Source organism: Strix uralensis, chromosome 13, assembly GCF_047716275.1.
Source record: "Strix uralensis isolate ZFMK-TIS-50842 chromosome 13, bStrUra1, whole genome shotgun sequence".
Taxonomy (NCBI): Eukaryota; Metazoa; Chordata; class Aves; order Strigiformes; family Strigidae; genus Strix; species Strix uralensis.
In genome coordinates, this window is record NC_133984.1 from 242,462 (window position 1) to 259,659 (window position 17,198).

Consider the following 17,198-nt stretch of genomic DNA (forward strand, 5'->3'; position numbering starts at 1 on the left):
TCTCAAAAAAAACCCACCTGCTTTATTATCTGCAACCTCATTCCCTCGGGTTGCACAGTCCCACAGTCTTACTCCTGCTTTATCCCATATCGGAACAGTGAATATAGTAACCGCGGCTGCTACCCACTTTAAAATTCTCTTCAAGGCATGCAGATTAATATGCACCTTATATTTAGCTAACAGTCTTTCCATCAGTGCAAGCACTGACTTTTCTTCCGAGGGTATTGACCTACCCATCGCTTCCCCACAGCTCACCTTGCTCACACTGCAACGGTGACTGATGCCGGCTCCTGCTTCCTTTCAGCAGCTACCTAAGTTCTGTGGGGTTTGCCACTGCAGTGATCCAAGCTAATCACACCTATCGCCGCCTCACACGGGGCACCATTTGAGGCAACTTGAGGCACGGACTCTCCATGAAGTCCAGAAGGAAAAAAGAGACTTTATTGTTACAACGGTACATACTTATGCTCTGGGATGCTGTCAGTAAAGCTCTTACTTCATAGTTACCAAATCAGCAATTAGACAGCTACCAACCTTTTCTCCTATCAGCATCAGACCACTCTAACATGCCCTGTGCAGACCAATCACCCTCTCGTTCACGCGCTGTTTTCGCAGCAGTAACTTCTCACAATTCAGTACTTTTCCACATTTCAGTGTTGCAGCTGTCTGTTGTTTTTCCCTGCCACCTTGGCACTACTCAGCAGTTTCTTATCTTTCTTCTAAGGCCTGTTTTTCATCAAAGCCTAGCTATTTCTCAGAGGCTGTGCAAGGCTGACAGGCCAATGCCTCCCACAAGCAACAGTGTGGTTGCCTCTTGCCTCTATGCCTATAAACAGAGAATGCCATAATCCAATTATAACTGAAGGCAAGTTTGTGTTTTATTAGCTGCTATTAAAAAAAAATTATTTTAGGGAAGCATACACACAGGGATGCTTTTGTAACTGAGTGATCTGTTTAACCATCCTCCAAACCTTAATATACAATACTATTAGAAGTAGTAAACATATTAAAGTTGGAATTAGGAAAATCAGACCGAGTGAAACATGGAATTGAACAGTCCTGTTGGTGGTGGTGACCATCCAGATAAGCTTTCCCACCATCGATGTTCTTCAAGGAAAGAAAAGAGAACTGTCTCGGGGTGGAGGGGGGGGAAGGCTGAACAGGTTACCCCTTAGGATGCAGGATAAATCCATCTGGTACTGAGTTTCTTTTACTCCATTGTTGTCACTAGCATCCCATGCTAGAGGTAGGGGGGGTGCATCTAAAATTGGTGAAGGTTTAAATGGCTGCTGTAACGCTCGTGGGTCAAGTATTAATAGGCATTTGTAAGTTAGATATGTTTTTAATTCGAGTATCAGAGTTTTAATCGCTTCTTCATGTTCTGAATGTCAACTCCACCGTTTTCCTTTTTGTAAATGCGAATACAGTGGACAGGCAATGGAGAATCCAGGTACTTGTTTTCTCCAATATCCTAAAGTACCCATTACAAAGCTGCTGTAATTTTTTTTCTAGATTGGGGCATTTCTGATTGTTTCTACCCCCCTCTGGGAGTCTGGTAAAGGTATGCTGGCTACCCTCCCATGTAAATGCAAATTTTTGTTTTGCCTTCTTCCCCTAAGGGAAAAACCATGTCTTTGACATGTAGCACTGCCAGCCAAGGACGTGCAGGGACTTGCAGCCTAGTCGTTAAGGCTGCATTGTTGGGGACTGCCGCTGACAATGGGGCTCTATTTAAGCACTTAAATGCCCATAATGGCCTGTTCAACGCCACCTCCCCCTCTGGTTTACTGACTGGCCAAACAGGAAAATTGCGGGGGAGGGGTGGGGGGGGGGGGGGGGGGGGGTGGGGGGGGGGGGGGTGTGTGGAGGCGAGTTGTGGAAGTAATCTGTCGTTTTTCTAAATCTGCAATAGAAAGCTGCTTAGCAACTTATTTACTTACTTCTAGCAAGTTATAGTACTACTTATAGTAGTTTTTAATTTTGCTAAGAATCCTGCTTGCCCAGACTGTTCTGTGGAATTTTACCAAGGACTGCTGTGTTCATCAAAACAAAGCAGTTTACTGTGAAAATCTACCAAGAACTGCAGTGTTCAGCAAAATATCATGTTTTTGTCCTCGAGGAACAGGTGTGCTCTAACTAGTTGGGCCTCGGTAATGAGTAAAGATAGACATATACGGATGGTAGAAGTTTCATTGCTTCCCTTAAATAAGATAGCATGAGTAAACCAGCTGAAAAACATTTTTGTTTTTCAAGAAATTGGCTAAGAGAATCTGCGCATGCTCCGGGGAAAAAACAAGGTGAGAAAGACTACGAGCCTTCCTCCCAAAGACCCCGAAGACGCCCCCCAGGAGGCAATGCGCAGGTGCAAAGAACATAAACTGCTGACACCAGCCTCTAGAACTAACCCAGCCTTACTCATGCATATGTATGTTTGTGTTATGTAATCCAGTGAATAAGTGTATCCACACTCTGTAACGTTTTGGTAAAACGTGCTGTTGGTGTGCAAGGTTTGTGGAGAAATCCCCTTGCACCCCGGCCGGAGTAAAACATACCTGCTTTATAACTCCATTTCGAGTTGTAGAGTCTTTTTCCGCGAATCAAAGACCACTGCAGATCCACTGCAAGCAGCAGCGAAAACGACAGTACAGCGAGGCCTGTGCTGGTCATTATCAGCATCCCGTGGTGCTGACGGCTGCAGTCTCTGTTGTGGCATAACTTCGTCAGCCAGAGCTTTCTGGGGGGAGGCAGAGTAAAGTCCACGACCCCCACGGCTCCCACAATGCCGACACAGCAGCTGAGGTACTGGCACCCACGGGCACACCGCCCCCCAGCCCGGGGCGGTCCCTCGCCAGCTCTAACCCCCCCCCCCGCTTTCCTGCCTCCCTCCACCCTGCAAGGGCATTTCAGACGCCCTCTCGGACTGTCCCTTCAAACCACCCAACCACGCAACCCACTGAGCACGACCACTGAGCCCTAAAAGCCCTGACCACTGCAAAATTACCTTCTCCTCTTCTTCAGGAGCGCTGCGGCCGGAGTAAAGCAGCAGGCGCTCGGGATGGCCTTGAAGCCTGGGGCAACTTTCTCACGCCTGTGGTAGCTCATGGCCCTGGATGTGACAGTTGTGACTCCAGAACTGCAGAACGGTTTGAGGTGGGAAGGGAACTCTTGCAGGTCATCTGGTCCAACCACGCCCTGGAACTAAAAAGTAGCCACAGCGAACAAAAGAGGGGACGATTTAAAAAGACACAGAGGGCATTAAGGAAAGAGAAAAACTCACTAAAAAGACACTGAAGGGAAAAAGAACATTTTAAAAGCAACAGGCATTGGTGAAATAAAGGAAAAAATGATCACACAGGGATACCGAACTAGAACAGAGGCACAGAAAAGAAAATTTAAAAAGCAGCAGCACTAAGGAAACATGAAATAGCGACAGCAAACTAAAAGACGTAGAATGAAAATTTAAAAAGCGACGACACTAAGCGCAGAGATGGAAGATGAAAAAAAGGAGGGAGAGGCAGGACAAAAGCACAGAGAGAAATGAGAAAAGGGAGCAGTAGGACAAGAGAGAGAAAGTGAGAAAGGAAGGGGGAGCAGGACAGAAGAATAAAGAAGAGGAGAGGTCTAGGAAAGGGGCGGGGGCGGCAGAAATAACAGCAGCATGGAAAAAAGAGGTCCAGGTGACGGGCAGGAAAGGACCGGGACGCACAAGACGTGTGACAGGGCCCTGAAGGCCCAGGACTCACCGCAGCTCTCGTTCTCGGCACTGCCGGGAGAATTTGACGGGTCAGATGCTTCTTTCTCCTTCCTTCCTCCTGCCCCTCTTCTTCTTCTGAAACTCCAGTCGCCTGGCTGTCCTCACCCTAAAAGAATACGCGGGTGTCTCTCACCTCTTACAAGACCAGGCTTCCGACACACACAGCCTCGCTTGCTCGCGCACTACGCGGCCGTACTGCGCTTGGGGTGACGCACGCAGACCCTGGGTGCACGCTGGCGGTCTGACTGTGAAGAGGGCTCCTTCCTCACGCAGAGAGGCAGGCTCTCTCTTCCTGCACTGGGAGGCGGGTGCTGCACAGATGGTCTTGATTTTCTCTTTCTTCCCCTTTCTCTGGTCTCTCCAGCTTCAGCCGCGGCAGCTCCTGTCCGCTGCCCACAGCCGGGAAGGGCTCCGCCTGTCCCTTTTTGCCCCTGTGCCGTGAGAAGCGCAAGGCCAGGCAGAGACACCCCACACAAGCCCGAGGTGGGCGCAGTCAATGGCACCCCAGGGCAGGAACAGACAAGCGCAGCCTCAGCACGGCCTCTGGAAGAGGGAAAGAAGCAGCACTGACCATTATTGCTGTAGATCGCACGTGACCGGAGCCCCACCTTCCACCTCCCACCGCGCAGCAAGGCATCACAGACCCCATGGACACCTACCAAGGTGCATGTCCCGTGCAGAGAGCCCACGGGGCACCACAGAGATGTGGGGAAGGCACCGCATACAAGACAGAACACAGACACCACAAATGACACGAGGACACTGACACAGGCCAGAACATGCATGTCCTGTGGGACAGACCCTGCTCTCTTCCCCCACACTTAAGGAAGCCTAAATAGCCCTCTCCACAGCCCTGATGATAGAGCCTCTGCTGGCCCCACCCTACCCACGGCTTTTGCCCCTTGACTTACCTTTCAGAGAGCACACTCCAGAATCCATCCTCATCAGGAGCACATCATCTCACTGGGATGCTCCCGCATTCACCAGGTTCCTCTCCATCACCTGCAAGACAGAGCGCTGCCAGTCACCGCAAACGTGGAGTTTGGCCTGGTGCACGCCGGCCTCCCAAGCTTCGGGGTCCCATGCCACCCTGACCCCCACCCCCTCCTTTCCCCCGCAGCCCCCAGGGCCCTCCCACAACCCTCCGCCTCTCACCTGCCTGCAAAACCAGCCAAACTGCATTCTGCTTTTGGCCCCCAAACCAGCTGCCTTAGTGCCTCTTTATGAGCCCAAAAACCTGCCTGCTGAGCCTCTTCTCAAGTCCCCAAAAACGCACTTGACCTCTGTTTCTGAGCCCAAAGCCACACAACTCTGTCTGTTTCAGAGCCCCTCAATCAGCCACACGCGTCTGTTCTCAAGTCCCAGGAAGGCAAAACGTTGCTTCCATTTCTGGCCCACAGCACAGCTCACCCCGTCTGCTCTCTGACCCCCTCCGCAGTCCCCACGGGCGATGCCGAGGGGTTGGGGGGGGGAATGCAGCCACCCCACAGCCCTGCACCCCCAGAGCCCCACGGGCGGGTTTGGGAAGCGCTTGGGGATTGCGGCACTTCCGGGGGCCGCCACCGCGCATGCGCACTGCCGGGGCACGGTTCTGGGAGAGCCGCGGGCAACCCGCGGGAAACCGCACGAACCCGCCACAAAACCGCCCCTCGCGCTGCGCCGTGGGGCCGCGCCGGTAGCGAGGACTGTGCCGTGCCGCGCGCGGGAGCGACGCAGCTGCCGGGCAATCGAGTGCGCAAAAACTACAGCTCCCGGCGTGCCCCGGGGAGCCAACATGGCCGACCGGAAGCCCCGCTCACGTGACTACAGCGCCCGCCCGTCGCCCACGCACCCGGAAGCCCGGCCAAGCGCGGCCCCGGGAAGCGCCGCCGCCGCCCGGCCCCGACCCGGAGCGGCTTCTGCCGCCGGTCCCGCCGCACCGCGCGGCCCCCCCGTCGCGGCTGTACCCGGCAGCCGCCTGGCGACCGACCGCGCGGCCCCGCTCCCCTTCTCTCTGCTGCTCCCTCGGCTCGCACCGGCTCCTCCTCCAGCACCGTCCCGGACAGGGAGGGGCCGCTGCCCGCAGCCTCACTGCCCGCCCCTGGGGCTCCTCCAGCCCGGCCCACGCTCCCCCCCCCCCCGCGGTAACTCTAGCGAGCAGCACCGGGATTAAGGCCAGGCAGCGTGTCCTCAGTGCAGCCTCTGGAAGAGGGCAAGAGGCAGCAGCACTGACCGTTATTGCCGTAGATCGCCCCCGGCACTTGTTCACGGGCGGCACCGGCGCTGCCGTTCCGCGCTTTGCGCTCCGAGCACCCGCCGACAGCGCGCACGGAGTGGGGGCGGCACTTCCCGAGCATGACCCCGGGCTACAGTTCCCGGCTTTAACCACAGGGTGGCAGCACAGAACACGGCAAACAGCCGCGCCGTTCCGCCAGCCCGGCCCCGCGCTGCAGTACCGACATTTGCCCGCCGGGCGGCGCCATCGCCCCATCCCGCCCCTCGGAGCAGTTCCCGGCAGCAGAAATGACGCCCGCAGCAGCCCCCTTCTACCATCCCAACGCGGCAACTGCTCCCCGGGCGGACAGGGCTCGCGTTCCCCAGCGCCGGCAGCGCGGCAGCAGACACTGCAGAGAGAGTTTTCACCCCGGCGGCAGCACAGCAGGTGCTGAAGGCAGCAGGGCACAGACGGAAAGCTGCTTTGTGCCAGGGCGGCGGCCGCGCTCAGCAGCAAACAGCACGGCCGAGCAGAGCCGGTGCCAGCGGCGGAGCTGCACAGCACCGATGACACCCTGGGGACCCGCGGGCTCTGCGGGGCTGTTTGCACCTTTCCTCACCTCTGGGCTACCGGTGCTCTGCTCTCCTCCCCCGGCATCCACACGAGGCTCCCTGGGCAGGGCCTGTCCCTTCGAGAAGAGACGCCGCACAAAGTTCCTCCCCAGCCTGCCCTCCAGCGCGCAGCGAGCCGTGCGGCAGGGAAAGCAGAGAGGCCCGTTGGGCTGGGAGATGTCCTCAGCAGGGACCGCAGAGCCCGGGAGGGTCCGTCTTTGCTCCGGGCAGCCGCGGAGCCCTGTGCTCCTTGCCGCTCCCACCAGCGAGCACTTTGCTGCCTGCAACACGCAATACTTGGTCGGCTGGAGGGGCTCTTCTGCCACTGGGTCAGGCGAGCAGCTCAGTGCCTTCGGCTGCCTGATTCACCTCCTTAAAACACGCACTTCAACCCTCGCTTTCTTTAATTGAGACCCCTCTAGCTATCTCCTGGCCTGCCAGCCATTTTCAGCTAGCAACACAGCCAACATACAGTGCTGGTGGAAATCGAGCAGTCATCTTGCTTTGATGGCAAAAGGCTTTTGTAACTCGGATGTCTGACCTGTCAGCAGGACTGCAAGGCAAGAAATATGCCTTTACTCGAACAAGCAAGACACCGGCCAAATAGCTGTGCACAGCCATACGCGGCTGCCTGGGACCGACACCTTTTTCTGCTAAAACCAGAGCACAGCTCCCTCGGGAAGAGCCATCGGCAGCGCAGAACGTCCCTCCGCTTGCCCTGCGCCTGGTGCCCGGAGAACAGCCTCTTCCTCTGACTGGAGCGGGCAGCGGCCTGTTGCGTACCAGCCCCTCGCCCCCAAGAAAGCGGCTGCCTGTAGCAGCGGCAGAACCGCTGCTGCCCAAAGGGGAGAGGAAGGACTTGGGCTAAAGCCTTACAGGCTGCCTGTGTCCCACGCGCAGTCGATGGCCTCGGCAGCCCAGACACAGGGCAAAGCCGACAGAAGGAACCTAAGAAGGAACCCCAGGGTGTGTAGCAGCTTCTGCAACAACCGTACTTTCCCAGCCCACCTGGGCAGAGGAAGGGGCAGGAGAAGGGCCGGCGGGTCCCTTCAGAGGCAGAACGGCTGCAGATTGTGCCGGGGCCGTTTAGCTCTTTCTCTTTGGCAGAGTTATGTCCCAGAGGTCGGCAGACGGGTCTGCGGGCACAGTGTGAGCACTGCTGCTTACAGAGCAACAGGCACTAGAAAGCAGCAGTGAAGAACGAGGACGGCCCATCGGGATGGTGGCAATAACAAGGAGAGACTAAAGCATCAGCCGGGCAGGGCTGGCAACTCACCTCATGTCATGGTTTGAGCCCAGCTGGACACTGAGCACCACACAACCGCTCACTCACACCCCCCACCAGTGGGACGGGGAAAGAACGGGAAGGGGAACGTGAGAAAACTCACGGGTTGAGATACAAATAGTTTAATAAAAGAAAAAACCACCACACACCCACCTTTTGTGGGGGGAAAAAACCTCACGCGGCGGGGAGGGGGGGGAACCTGGGGCAGACACGGCAGCGGGGTCTGCGTGTGGGTAGAAACGCGCGTGGGGGGACGCGGGTGGGGATGACCCGCACCAGGGAGTCCACCTGGGATAACCCGCAGCAGATCACTCACCTGGGACAACCCCAACAGATGATCCACTCTGGAGAACTGACCCTCACCAGATAATCCACACCAGAGAACCCCCAGCAATGCCCCTCAAACAGCCACCATCTCACCCCAGATTTTCCCCAAATTGGGTCTGGGGTTTTTATTTGCTTTTCTGCAATACAAAAATTGGGGTTTTTGCTTTTCCAAAATACTCCATTTTGTTTTTTTTCAGCACTTCTCCACAACATCAAAATTGGTGATTTTTGGTTTTGTGCATGAAAATGGTGGGTTTTCTGCTCTCCAGCTGCACCAAGCCAGGCAGGTTTGGCTTTCCCAGGAGCCCCAAATCGAAGTTTTTTTCCCCAAAAAACCCTGTATTTTTTTCCTCCCATTGCAGACCCAGAATCAGGGTGCTTGGGGTATTTTTGTGCCGTGGCAGCGACACAGGGCTGGCCCCACGGTCAGGGGGTTAGCGGCTGCCAGGCAAACCTGGCCCGGGGGGACCTGTCGAGCATCAGAAGATGCTGACAACACACCTGAAAAACAAAAACCCCAAATCCTATTCCAGCATCTTGAAAAACTATCACAGAAGAAAGTTCTGTCAGAAGAAGGGACGGAATAGCAGTGGAGCTCAGGGAGGACTCTGCGTGAACAGGTCAGCTCCACATACAACACACCCTGGCAAGGCCGGAGCGATTTCAACTCCTCAAATCACCAGCAAGGCTGATCGATACGATCCCGAGCACATCGTGCCCATAAAAACAAACGCTCTTGCTGGTGTCGGAATGTCTCATCCCGTCCTTACAGCAGGGCTGCAGGGAGGGAACCCTGCGAGGCTGCAGGACGAGGTCGTACCGTCATCACAACCTGCGGCTGACGGATCCGCCGCGGCCCTTGCGCTGCTGCTGCTGCTGCTGCTGCTGCTGCTGCACATCCTGCTTGCTCGGTCAATAAAATCAGAAGTGAAGTGTAAAACTTTAAAGGCTAAAACAAAGAATAAAGAATAAAGCTCAGTCCTTCACTCTTTAGTGTAAAGGTGGGCATATGCTTATAGAAGCGTTTTTATTAGATGTGTAAGTATTTGATTTTCCTTTTGCATTCCCTGAACTCGCCCAGCTGTGAGCTGATACCATTAGACTGTCTATCTCCAAAATACACAAAGAAAACTTGACAAGGCGGGGGGCGGGTTTGGTGTGTTCCGTAATTAGCAGGGACGTCTGGCCAGCTGCACCGCCCAAGAGTACTACTGCCAAATACATCATCTCTGAAGATCCACTCTGATGGAGAGTTCATAAAATGAAACTTCCTTGAGAAAGGTTTCCATTTTGTAAAGTCTCTTTCTAACTGAAGTCAAGATTAGACACTGTAGGGCACCGGTCCCTCATCCCTCAACTTTCAGAGAGCCAGGGGTCTGAATCCATCCTCAACAAAAACCACATCAGCTAACCGGGACATTCCTGCAGCTGCCAGGTTCCTCTTCATCTGCAAAAAAACCAACAGTGCCAACAGTCAGCATCACGTCAGCTGACACACCTCTGTCACAACACCCTCCACCTCAACAGCCACGGGGCTTTCCGCTCAGCTGCTCTGTGCAGAGTCCAGTGTCGGACGCTGCGGCCAGCGTGGCCCGTGGCACCTACGATACCAAAAGACAGAGAGCTACCACTGTGCTTGCGAGAAATCACCAGCCCCGTGCTCCTGCTCTCTAGTACCCAGCTCACCTCAAACGCTCGTCCGATTCCAAAGGCAGCGTGCCCGGCTCCTGCAAAACCAAAGAGAAATGCTTCATCGAGCTGCCACGTGATTCTCTGCACTGAAACCCTGACCCAGCCGACAACTGCCTCGCTGTCCTGGACTGCTCAGCGGCACGCGGCTTCGCCCCTCCCAGCCTACATGTGGCACCCGCATAAACCAAAGCGAGAGGCACAAGCTGAACCTGCAGCCTGCCCACACTGACTGCCATCTCCTGTCCCATTACCTTGGCCGCTCACCCACCCTGCCTCTGACATTTACCGGTCGCCCACGTCGAGGCCTGGGTACCACCTGTAAGACACAGACAACAGGAGATGCTTCTAGCTTCACCAACAGTACGACACATGAAAAATAACTGCTACTTCAGCTCACGCGTCTCACCTTGCCCGAGTCACCTCCGGTGCCGATATCCTGCTTTGCACCTTCAAAACAAAAAAAACCCCAAACCAATAAGCCAGTCATGTAGCAACCAGTCACGTCTTCTCCTCCGACACCACACGCTGACCCACCTTCTTACAGTGACCTGCTTGCTGCCTCTGTCACTCTTTGGTGCATATATTGTCCCTCTGGATCTGAAAAAAACTTTTAAGCAAGTCACCTAGATGCTGAGTGACAGCTTAACAATTCCAGAGTTCTTGACTCCATGTAGGAACACTGTCTAGGGTCTCATTACAGCCTGCCATTAAAAAAAACATAGAAACAAAACAGCATTAAGCCCTACACACACGAGCCTTAACACCTTTGAGATTCCATCTGTTCAACTACCACTCCCGCAGCCTCTCCCAGATAGCTCCGGTCATCCCCGTGACATCCTTGCCTGCTGCTGAAGGCTGCTTGCTCTGAGGGGGCTGTACCTAAACAGTCCAGGCAAATCAACATTAACTACAGACTCTTAGTGCTATTCTTCCCCTGACCAACATCGCTGTGCCCCCAGGCAGGGCAGTTCCAACCCACATACGTGTGCAGGCTGACACGCCAGAGAGTAAGAGAAGAGTGCTCTGAAGAGCACCAAAAACCAAAATCCAAAGGGAGCTGAAGTGCCACAAGAGCGCGGTGGAGTACGCAAAAGGACTCGGAAGACATCGTTGTAGAGAGTAGAGGAGTTAGGAGGGTAAGAAAAGAAGCCTTGCAGACACGGCGAAGGCCCTGGAGTCTCAGGAGGGCAGAGGAGGACAGCCAAAAGTATGCTCAAGGACATGATGAAGAATTCCGAAGGGGATTTGAAGAAACTACAGGTGTCCTCAGCAGACCAGGTAGGTATCCTAGCTAGCACAGAGGACAACGCGAGCGTTCTGCAGATGAAAGGTGGCATCAGGAAAGGGTCTCAGGGAGGAAGGAGGGTGCAGAGTGCGCCACAGTGCCAAAAGGGGGCTGTGGGGCCCGAGGTTGGCCTCAGTAGGTGTGATGACAGCAGGAGCAGGGTGCTGAGACTGAAAGAGAGACAGAGGGCGGCTCTGGGACACAGTGCAAAAGTCAAGGCGTTCCAGCAACGTACAGATGTCCCCAGGGGATGAGCGACTGAATGGAGACATCCAAGACAGCAGTGAAGACTGTGAGAGAGCTCAGGGGCACAGAGAAAGCCTGAGGAAGGGTTCTGTCTGAGTACGAGAGACATCGAACCCCCACCTGGGCTTTTTATTAAACACAATTTTAAAAAAACATTTACTATCTCAACATTAAATACAACCTGAAATGAAAAAAACTTCACACGCACAAGGTTAGACACATTCAGAAACTGACGCTCATTCAACAGCCACTCGATCCACCCCTCACTCCAAACATCTGTTCCACTGCCTACCTGCCACAGTGGCAGATCACCCCCATTCTAAACCCACCCCTGGAACTGCCTCACCGTGCGCCTCGGCAGCGTCACTGCTCCACACGCCCCCACGGTGTAAGCCTTCCTAACCGGGAGCCAAGGAAGATGTTTCGCAACGGGCCCGGCTCCCACTCCTCCTTCGCTTGCGTTTGTACGCTCCAGCAAACCTCGCTCGAGGATTTTCTCTGGGGATCCAGATGGCCCTGTGTCACCTGCAGAACACAAAGCCCTGCAAAGCAAGGCGTAGTCAAAACCGACAGCGAGTGCTGCAGTGCAATACACAACCAGAACAACCGACGTGGGAGGAGCCGGGCTTTAAGGCCGAGGACCGGGTGAAGTGCTGTAGGGGAGGGACCTCTATGGAAACAGAACTCTGAAGAGCAGAGCTGTCATTCTGGCCCAGATCTCCTCCACAAAGGCAACCCTCCACAAACATCTGTGATGCAAAAGATGCTGTAAGCATCACTCACAAGATGGGGAGTGCTCAACGGGCTCTTTTCCAAAGCAGCAAGGCATCCGAGACCCCACGGACACCTACCAAGGTGCATGCGCCGTGCAGAGAGCCCACGGGGCACCACAGAGACGTGGGGAAGGCACCGCATACAAGACAGAACACAGACACCACAAATGACACGAGGACACTGACACAGGCCAGAACATGCATGTCCTGTGGGACAGACCCTGCTCTCTTCCCACAGACTTAAGGAAGCCTAAATAGCCCTCTCCACAGCCCTGATGGTAGAGCCTCTGCTGGCCCCACCCTACCCACGGCTTTTGCCCCTTGACTTACCTTTCAGAGAGCACGCTCCAGAATCCATCCTCATCAGGAGCACGTCATCTCACTGGGATGCTCCTGCATTCACCAGGTTCCTCTCCATCACCCGCAAGACAGAGCGCCGCCAGTCACCGACACGCCAGCCAGCACTGACCTCTACCGCAACAGCACCCTCCCGGGAAGTGCCGTGTTGCCCCCAAAAAGCAGGTGTTGCAGCCAGCATCTCCCGTGGAAGCCAGGAAACCACAGAGATAAAGCATCCGTCGTACTCAGAAGCAATCACTCGCTCTGTGGCTCCTGCCCGGCTGCTCCTCTCTCTCTCACCAACTCGCCTCAAATCCTGCGCTCTTTGAGGAGACTCCGCCGTCGAGCCAAGGGGTGCTGCAGCCAGTCAACAGCCCGACTGAGCGCAGCTCCTGCTCCTCACAGCCGCAGAGAATCGTAGTTCTGGCTAATGCCGGCTCCAGACAGCGGACACCCTGTCTCGTTCCAGCTCCTGCTGGATACAGGTCTGGCTAGGTGATGCTTCAACTTTGCACTGAAACTCCGCTTGATTTCAGCTCTTTCTCCTCACAGGCTCCAGCTACCGGCAACAGCCTGGGCTTTGACAAGGCTGTAAATCAATCACTGTCAGAGCTTGAGTATTAGGAGTAAACATCCACCTTGTATGTTCTCTAAGCATTCATTACTTTGTATTATTAATCAGGTCATAATTATTCTAAGAAGCGTACAAATAATTGCTGAACTCGAAGAGGGCACGTAGGTCTGAAAAGCGTGTTTCCCCCCAGAGACCACCTCAGACGTGGAGTTTGGCCTGGTGCACGCCGGCCTCCCAAGCTTCGGGGTCCCATGCCACCCTGACCCCCACCCCCTCCTTTCCCCCGCAGCCCCCAGGGCCCTCCCACAACCCTCCGCCTCTCACCTACCTGCAAAACCAGCCAAACTGCATTCTGCTTTTGGCCCCCAAACCAGCTGCCTTAGTGCCTCTTTATGAGCCAAAAAACCTGCCTGCTGAGCCTCTTCTCAAGCCCAAAAAATGCACGACTTGACCTCTGTTTCTGAGCCCAAAGCCACACAACTCCGTCTGTTTCTGAGCCCCTCAATCAGCCACACGCGTCTGTTCTCAAGCCCCAGGAAAGCAAAACGTTGCCTCCATTTCTGGCCCACGGCACAGCTCACCCCGTCTGCTCTCTGACCCCCTCCGCAGTCCCCACGGGCGATGCCGAGGCGTGGTGGTGGGGGGAATGCAGCCACCCCACAGCCCTGCACTCCCAGAGCCCCACGGGCAGCTTTGGGAAGCGCTTGGGGATTGCAGCACTTCCGGGAGACGCCACCGCGCATGCGCACTGCCGGAGCACGGGCACACCGGTCCTGGGGGAGCCGCGGGCAGCCCGCGGGAAACCGCACGAACCCGCCCCAAAACCGCCCCTCGTGCTGCGCCGTGGGGCCGCGCCGGTAGCGAGGACTGTGCCGCGCACGCGCGGGAGCGACGCAGCTGCCGGGCAGCCGAGTGCGCAAAAACTACAGCTCCCGGCGTGCCCCGGGGAGCCAACATGGCCGACCGGAAGCCCCGCTCACGTGACTACAGCGCAGCCACGCCGCCTACGCACCCGGAAACCCGGCCCCGCGCGGCCCCGGGAAGCGCCGCCGCCGCCCGGCCCCGACCCGGAGCGGCTTCTGCCGCCGGTCCCGCTGCACTGCACGGCCCGCCCCGTCGCGGCTTTCCTCGGCAGCCGCCAGGCGACCGACCGCGCGGCCCCGCTCACCTTTTCTCTGCTGCTCCCTCGGCTCGCACCGGCTCCTCCTCCAGCACCGCCCCGGACAGGGAGGGGCCACTGCCCGCAGCCTCACTGCCCGCCCCTGGGGCTCCTCCAGCCCGGCCCACGCTCCCTCCCTCCCCCCCGCGGTAACTCTAGCGAGCAGCACCGGGATTAAGGCCAGACAGCGTGTCCTCAGTGCAGCCTCTGGAAGAGGGCAAGAGGCAGCAGCACTGACCGTTATTGCCGCTGATCGCCCCCGGCACTTGTTCACGGGCGGCACCGGCGCTGCCGTTCCGCGCTTTGCGCTCCGAGCACTCGCCGACAGCGCGCACGGAGTTGGGGGGGGGGGGCGGCGGCACTTCCCGAGCATGACCCCGCGGGGGAAGGTGCGATCCCGAACAGGGTCCGGGCGGAAACAGTGACCCGCGGTCAGGTGCAACCCGGAATAGGGTCCGCGCGGAAACAGTGACTTGGGGCAGATACTAGGGGGTGGGTGGGTGGAAGGGGTGTGGTTGCGTTGTGCTTGGGTTGTGATTTTTCAGCTGTGAAGGGAGGTGAAGTTGTTTTGTGGAGGGGGGGTTGTTTGGGGGTGGTTCATTTTGTAGTGGTGTAAGACTTGTGTATGGAAAAGAACATGTGGCCAAAATGCCTAGGAGTAATCAATTTTATTTTTTAAAATCAAAATTTCATATATTTCATTACTCCCAGGCCACAACCACGGTCCTGTGCTGCTAATAATTCCCTCTTAACTAAATAGAGGGGGACTTAACTAAACAGAGAGGGACTAAGGGAGACAGAGAGAGACAAAGAGTCAAAGCGAGACAGAGAGAGACAAATACAGACAAACACACAGACGGAGGCTAAGGCAGAAAGAGAGTCAAAGGCAGAGAGACTCAAAGACAAAAGTCAGACCCAGACAGTCAGAGAGTCAAAGTCAGACACAGAGGGGCAAAGTTAGATAAGGAGTAAGACAGAGGAGCAGAGTCAGACAGAGGTAGAGAGAGAGCGACCAAGTCACACATCCAAAAAAACCACACTGGAGCCAACCCCCCCACCCACACCTTTATTAAAGCTACATTACAAAACAGCTTTTACTTCTTTATTAGAGTTCGAACCAAGAGCACATACGCTTTCATTGAGCCTACATTGATCAAAACCCTTTATTTACTTTGGAAACCTTACAAGCACTGCAAGCACCTTCGCTACATGCACATTACAAACCACCTTTTACATACTTATTAAACCTGGGAACCAACAGCAAATACACCTTTATTGAACCTACCTTACACAAAAACTTATGGACTTCAAAACCCCTACAACCATGATGAGTGCTTTACCTACCACTATTACCTCTCACAGCATTTATGGTCATTTCACACATGACCATTAGCATCATGTCTTTACTAACTAGATTCATAACTGTTTAGAGACTATGACATACGTGACTCCAGCAACACCATTCCCAAGGACCACACAAAATCACCCTGCCTGCAAAAACGCCATCCCTAGACTGCTCCATGTCAAAACATGGGCAACAACTGTCACCTCGCTGAGTGGCTAGGACCCGGGTGAAAAATAAAATCCCCCAGTTGGGTTGTTTTTTTTTTTTTCCTAACTACTCAAAAAACAGCACCTGCAACAAGAAAACCCACATTACATTACGCAGTCATGCACAGGCAAACACATTGTAAACACACCACGCATTCAGCTACCCCACTAACCACCCCCTGCTCTCAGCAAAGCCATCCCGCTCCCTGACCGCCACAACACGCCCTCACCCCGTGGGGGCATGGCTCCTCGGGAACGCTATTCCCGGGGGCCTCCAAAATCACCCTGGCTGCAAAAACTCAGTCCCTACACCGCTCCGCATCCAAACATTGGCAACGATCGTCGCCTCACAGAGCAGCCGGGACCAGGGAAAAAAAAAAAAAAACAGCGGAGGGGGAAAAAAAAAATCCCCCCGCTGGCATTTTTTATTCTATATTTTTTTTCCTAAGTATTCAAGAAACACCAACTACAACAGAAAAAACCATTACATTGCGCAGTCATGCACAGGCAAACACATTCTAAACACACCACTCATTCAGCTACCCCACTAACCACCCCCTGCTCTCAGCAAACCCACCCGGCCATCTGACCCCCACAACACTTCCTTGCCCCATTGCTGCGGCACTCCTCAGAACTTGCTTCCTGAAGGCCTCCAAAATCACCCTGCCTGCGAACACCATGGCCTAAGCCTAACCTCCACCCAAACGCTGGCCATGAACATCACCTGACAGAGCAGCCAGGACTAAGCGACAATAAACCAGGTCAGGGAGATAAAGAAGTCCCCCTGCTCAACAGTTTCTTCACTGTTTTTAAAAGACGCATTAACTCTTGCTACATTCAATATACCCTAAAATGAAAAACATCCTCACATACAGGGATAGACACCTTCTGAAACTAACACTCATTCAATATCTACTCTATCTAACCACCTGTCAGTGGGGCAGACCACCCCAATACCATAACCATGCCTGAAACTGCACCACCATACACTTCAAGCCATCACAACCGCTTCACGTGATTCCACACCACAGGCCCTCATAGCTGGAAGAAGAGGAATATGTTTCCCTCTGTGTACCACTCCCGGTACTTCTTTGCTTTATTTTGTACACTGCGGCAAACTTCATGGAAGGATTGGCTTCTGGAATCCCGGTGGCCCTATTGTACCTGCAAAAGCCAAAAGAGGGAACTCTAGAGCCTGCTTGCTGATAACTACTGGCCATATTAAGAAAATACTTAAACAGAAATACAACAAACATGGGGAACCCGAGGGGTTACCTCAGGGATAAAGGACACTGTCGAACGCCTGCAAGGGGCAGAGGAAGAAACCAGAGAATACTGAAGAGCGGGTCGGAGCAGTGTAACCTTTACCACGGGAGCGCTAGTAACAGCACGCGCGCCTTTCTGCCTT

The 17,198-nt window shown here is 54.8% G+C and overlaps 1 protein-coding gene across 1 annotated transcript in view; it reads right to left on the reverse strand.

Annotated features, from left to right (window-relative positions):
- The window catches only part of LOC141949235 (uncharacterized), an 82,781-nt gene extending 77,453 nt beyond the window's left edge, over positions 1-5,328 (reverse strand). The window contains exons 1-2 of the mRNA XM_074882589.1: positions 4,910-5,328; positions 4,666-4,756 (exon numbers count right to left, since the gene is read on the reverse strand). The gene's annotated coding sequence lies outside the window, so the exon portion shown is untranslated. The remainder of the gene's footprint in view (positions 1-4,665; positions 4,757-4,909) is intronic.
- Between the last annotated feature and the right edge of the window lie 11,870 nt (positions 5,329-17,198).